Here is a 6,436-nt window from a genome sequence, read left to right on the forward strand (position 1 = left end):
CATGTGAAGATGGTACCGTATTATGGGGGAGTAGAGTAGTAATTCCGGCTATACTCAGAACAAAAGTGTTGCAGCAATTACATCAGACACACATAGGGATCGTGCGAATGAAGGCCCTTGCTCGCAGCTATGTGTGGTGGCCAAATCTTGATGCAGATATTGAGAGAGCCGGTAAAGCTTGTGGAACCTGCATACATTATCAAAGCAACCCCGGCAAGGCTCCCATTCACTGCTGGGAATATCCAAGTTCACCATGGGAGAGAGTCCACTTAGATTATGCGGATCCATTTTTGGGGCACATGTTTTTGATAGTAGTGGATGCTCATTCAAAGTGGACTGAAGTTTGCATTACAAAATCATCTTCTGCTATGACCACAATTGAAAAATTGAGAGGGATCTTCGCAACTCATGGACTACCGATATTAATTGTGAGTGACAACGGTCCCTGTTTTACAAGTGAAGAATTCAAAGCATTCATGAATGCTAATGGAATTCGGCACATTTTCACAGCTCCTTACCATCCTTCCTCAAATGGACTAGCAGAACACAGTGTACGCACCTTCAAGGAAGCGCTTAAAAGGATGAATACAGACGGCAAGGCAACACTTGAAACCAAGGTGAACCGATTTTTATTCACTTATAGGATAACTCCAAACTCATCAACTGGGGTTTCTCCTGCCGAGCTGATGTTCAAACGGCAGTTACGAACAGCATTTCATTTGGCAAAGCCAGACACGTACAAGGCTATGGATGTAAAAAATAAAATGGAAAGGAGGAGCAAGGTAATGGTGCCGCTCCGTGAATTTAAAGTAGCCGATCCTGTGCTTGTGCGTAACTATGGATCTACTCAGCGATGGATTGAAGGTACCATTACCAGACAGTTGGGAGCAGTGAATTTTGAAGTGGAAACCGGTAGAGGGCTAGTAAGGAGGCATGTGGACCAGCTTGTGAAACTCTCATCACCAATAGCAGTGGAACTTACGCCTGAGATACAAGCTGATAATGCTGCAAAGAATCTTGAGAGTTTCGGCACACCTGAAGTTTCCAGCACACCCGACAGTCCTAAGGAAAGTTTAATACCTGAGAGCAGGCATATGGAAGAGGTTGCAGAGACTCCAGCAGTGGTAGAAAAATCGGCATCACCACCCTCTCGCAAGTCAGGGCGTATTCGGAGACCACTAAAAAAATTTGAAGACTATGTTCGTGATCCAGAGTAAGATTGAAGGGATGTAATATATTGGACAGGATTATCTCCCTTGCACTTCAATGAACTACCACTAGAGGGCGCGACAGTCTTAAAATCTGTTCTTTGTAAATAAAAGGACCGGGAGACGATCTTTCCCTACGAGACGTACCGTCTGCCGATCTATCTATAATGTTATTTTGTCTTGTGCATTTTTATTCATTATGCATTGTTAATGTTGATATACTTCACCTTCCACTCTACACATTTATAAAATATCTCTTTTGTGAATATATGTTTTCTTACCTCATTATTTTGTTTTGTTTATCATATGACAATGTCTCTCGTTTTTCTCACATTTGAATATAAAACCTGCAAAACCTTTTCACTGAAAATATTTCTGAATCCGGCTCATCCCAAAAAATGCTTCTCCTATTACAAATCACCCTAAAGTAAAACTCCAAAACCTGGCGTGAAACACAATTCCTAAAAACTAAGGACCGCCTCACTAAAAATCTTATTTCGCTTCTTGTATTGCTATTTCTCTCTAGTTCATAGAAATTGTATACGCGCAAATCACAGACAGGTTTGTGTGGAAATTGCGATAGTCCCGCGTGTTTCTTTAAAATGGCAGGCAATTCTAGTCATTTCCAACGGCTGTTCACTTTATAAGTGTCATGCTTATTGTTTCGCTTATCTACACCCCCCACCTACTCCTAAAAAAAAAATTTAAAAAATTATAAATGAGAGTAAAAAAGAGGGAGATTTTACCCCCCCCCCTGCGCGGACCGAACTCCTCTAATGGCGAATTCAACTGCTCAAAGAAAAATCGTTTGCGAAAAACAGCGCAAGACGGAATCGAAAACGAGGCTGGCTGAAAAAAAAAAGGTTAATACAGCAGCCATATTGGATTGTGAAATTTAAAAAGATTGAAGTAATTTTTATTGGTTTTATGGTAACATTTATTTGTATATTTGATTTTTGACTATTTTTTTTTTCGAATCTACAGATATTCGAAAACAAACCTGCGTAACTTTTAAAAATAAAAAAAAATTCACAAAAGTAATACAATAATATAAACTAAAGCATTATTATCTGAGCATTTATTGAATTAAAATAAAATTAATAAAAATTTTAATAACACATAATGAAACATTAATTATCTGAACATTTATTAAATAATAAAATTAAGGAAATTTTGAAATGAATGAAAGTTATCTAAATTAAATTCGATTAATTTTTTTCTTTTTTTTTTTGATTTGTTTTTGAACTCCAGGTTGCTCGAATGACGTGCCTAAATATCACACGAATAGACAATCAGCAGGACAAACTGAATAAGAAATAGAGCCTGGTCTTACAGCTATCGTGCCTTAATTTGTCATACATAATTAGGAAAACTCTTTTCAAAGGGGGGGTCGACAATTCAAAACTATCTGAAAATGTCAAAGTTTTGCATAACTTTTAGTTAAAACAAAAACAAACAAAAAATACCCTAAAGTAATACACTTACGTAAAATAAAACAATGATATGAACATTTATTGAATTCAATTAAAATTAAGGAAATTCTGGGATAATTGTGCATAAAGGGAGAACCTAACTTTCAAACAGATCGGAAGCTGGCACATGTGTCTCTCAATTGAGGTATGGAAGCACAAAATGGATAAAATTTACAAATATATCTTATGTTTATTTTTTCGCCACATTATAATAAAGATTTTTATTTTTCCAAACTTAACGTATTCAACAGAGTTCGCGACTATTCGTCTTTTTCAACTACATCGATAAACACTGAGTTTTTTGAGCCGATTAAACGTTTTACATTAAATAAAAACACTAAAAAATTATCCAGTTAGGTAGAAACATAATTTACCTTACCTTTGCATTCATTTATTTGTTTTTGGACAACTTTTTCGAATCTGTGTATAGTAAACCCCCCCACACCACCCCACCCAAATATTAATTAAAAACTCACATTTTTTAATAAAAAAAAACTCTATTTAGCGTTTCAACATTTTAGCACCGTTCGGCTTAATCCACTGATTGTTGGTCGAGCCCAAGCCATGATTGACAGTAACTCCCGAGGATCCGGATCCAATTCTGCAACAGTACCATTTTTTTTTTTTTCATTTTCGCCTTTTTTTTTACTTTTTGGAATGGATTATTGTGCTAAGAATATAATAAACATGCATTTTCTCTTTTTATTATTACACCAAATTGAGCTACAGCATGGCATGGCAGGGTACAGCTAGTATATATATATATATATATATATATATATATATATATATATATATATATATATACTACGTAAAAAGACATTTATGAAATATAAACGAACAATGAAACAAAGTGCCCTCTGGGCTCAATACTTGCTGAAGCAGAAAGAATGGGGAGACTGTTTCAAATCCCGGAAAATGTACAATAGACGAACGAACAACGTATGAAACTAACGAAAAACACAAGTAATAACGTTTCAAAGTTACTTTTATTATATAAATTAAACTATGGTAGGGGGTGTGAGATTAAATAAAAAATTTTTTAAAAATACGAGGATGTAGAAGGGGTATCTTATTCTGATACCTAAACAGGCCAACGAAAAATATATCCGTAGATAATAACAAAAAAAAAATGGCAAAAAGAACTCGCCAATTCAATACACAAGAGACTGAGAGAGACAGAGATATGCAGAGAGAGGGGACTTACAGTCTTTACTTTTTTTTTTTTTTCGGGCGGTTGGTTAAAATAGATGTCTTCAACAATCATCTCTTCGTTAGTCCATAATTCAAGTATATATTTCTAATGTTCGCCGTTTCCTCGTCATTTTATGGTCGGCATTATCTCCTTTCTTTTGCTGTTGGTGTGGGGTTTTCCATGACGTTATCTCCTTCTTCGCTGTTGGGATGGAGTTTTTCCCGGCACTATCTCCTTCAACGATGTCAAGTCGTTTCTCTTCCTCTTTCGTTGTCGGGATGAGATTTTTCCTACATCGTTCTGGCGCTGTTACTCGTCTGAGAGTGTCCACAAAAATGTCTTTTTCCCTGTCTCTCTCTGTCTCTGTCTGTCTGTCTGTCTGTCTGTCTGTCTCTCTCTCTCTCTCTCTCTTTTCTTATCTTTCTCTCTTTGTTTGCTTAGTACCCGGAACTAAAACAATCAGAAAGTGGGTTGCTGACCGGGTGATCTGTCAACTGACTAACTCATCTGCTGAACTTTCTCACCTCTCTCTCTCTCTCTCTCTCTCTCTCTCTCTCTCTCTCTCTCTTTCTCCTATTCTCCCTCTGTTCATTTTGCCTCGGCGACAATTAAACAAAAAGAGAAAGCGATACATTTTTTCATCGGCCTAAAATTAAATTTTGAAATTTTCTTAAAACACATAATATAATTTAAGGATTATGTCACATCTCCCCACCAAAACAAGTGACATAGGCTCACATGTGAGACTATTTCACGAAATTTCGGGCAAGTGGCGTAGGAGATTATCACAACAATTCTTATAGTTTCCACCGCCTTGCGAAATGCTAAATTAAGTGGGGTTGTCTCCAAATATTTATCTGACGGAAGCCCTTTGTACCAATTTTTATGTGGACGTAAATTATTTCTCTTGACTTTATTCTCCTAACTTTCACTGTCTTCGTCATTTCCGTCGCTTGGTGTATTTTTTATCAACATCACGTTCATCGCTGTCGTCATCATTTTCTTCGCCGTCCTCCTTATTATCGTCAGTGTCACTTAACCCGTTTCTTTCATCGTCATCTACGCATAAAATTTTGCGAACGTCATTCACTTCAACTTCTTTCCAACACAGGAAAGTTTTGTCTCACTGGCTTTCTTAACAAACTTCTCTCAGTTATCTTTTATTATCATTGTCAGCAGGAATGGTAGCATTGTCACCAGCAACAGCATTAGCAGTAGTAGTATTAGTACTAATAACATCAGTAGCCCCAAAGTGACATTCTCGTATCTATCTTTCCCTTGCTACCTAAATTAATTTCTTTCCTTTCACCATTACTATCCCAACTGCTTTCACTAAACTCATTGTCGCATCTGTCGTCGTCGTCGTCATCGTCGTCGTCGTCGTCATCGTCGTCGTCGTCGTCGTCACCATGGGTTAACGCATTCTCAACCGAAGCTTCCACTGCTGTTATGAATACTTTATCGTTTTCCACATTTGACTCATCTTTCTCACTCGATTTATTCTCGTGAGATGATGTTCACTACGGGCAAGTGGCGTAGAAGATTATAGGAGATAGTCTCTACGGTTTATTTTATTTATTTCGTCATCGCTATTAATTTATTCGGACAACTGTCATCCTTCAGTTTAGCATCTATGCCTGGCCAGAAAGGGTAAACTGCCACATCCGTTTTACTCATTTTCATATCTACCCTACGCTCAATATTACCCTCGTGGGATTCTTCTTGGCTTTTAGGTGACGTTAAAATATTACTCGTTGTCCTTAACTGGGTTAGGAGGAGCTAGTTATAGTGGAAAATTTGTATCTCGTTTATTTCTTTGGTACTAGTCTCTTGTCTGATTTTTAACAGATTTTTCTGTCTCTACGCGGATCTTCTCTTCCGCGGTCGGTACTAATTTTAACACTGCTTTGTCGAAGACCTTATTTTCCAATGTATTGTTACTATTCGTTCTAATTGCGTCTTCCGCATGCTGGGTGCGACATTTAAGCCATGACGTTTCCCTATTTTTTTGGCCTTTTGGCCAAGATCAAAGTGTAGTATCTGTTCCGGCAGATACTGCACTTAAGATAATTTGTACCAGTCAATGGAGGGGAAACCCTCTATACTGGGACAATTATTATTTTTGGTAACCAGAGTGACCCCTTTTAGGGGAGCTGGTTTTTACCTCACATTAAAAACGGCCTTGTGCCTAATTTGCTCAGTGGGGGAGCAAATAAATACCATCTGTTCCGGCAGATACTGCACTTAAGATAATTTGTACCAGTCAATGGAGGGGAAACCCTCTATACTGGGACAATTATTATTTTTGATAACCTGAGTGACCCCTTTTAGGGGAGCTGGTTTTTTACCTCACATTAAAAACGGCCTTGTGCCTAATTTGCTCAGTGGGGGAGCAAATAAATACCATCTGTTCCGGCAGATGCTGCAAGCTATGACTAGCAAAGACCAGATGTGGGGGCAACCCCACATGCCTGACCTTTAACCAGCTCCCATTTCCCACCTCTCGGGAGCTGGTCCCCTTTTTCCCTTCCCCCTCCCTTCACTCCTCACATTAAAAATCG

At 37.9% G+C, this 6,436-nt stretch overlaps 1 pseudogene; it reads left to right on the top strand.

The window, feature by feature from the left end:
* The first annotated feature begins 5,875 nt into the window (after positions 1–5,875).
* On the top strand, positions 5,876–6,020 carry LOC145260871 (U2 spliceosomal RNA; annotated as a pseudogene).
* The last annotated feature ends 416 nt before the right edge of the window (positions 6,021–6,436 follow it).

This window comes from Euprymna scolopes, chromosome 36 (genome assembly GCF_053919585.1).
Source record: "Euprymna scolopes isolate OS-2025 chromosome 36, ASM5391958v1, whole genome shotgun sequence".
Taxonomy (NCBI): domain Eukaryota; kingdom Metazoa; phylum Mollusca; class Cephalopoda; order Sepiida; family Sepiolidae; genus Euprymna; species Euprymna scolopes.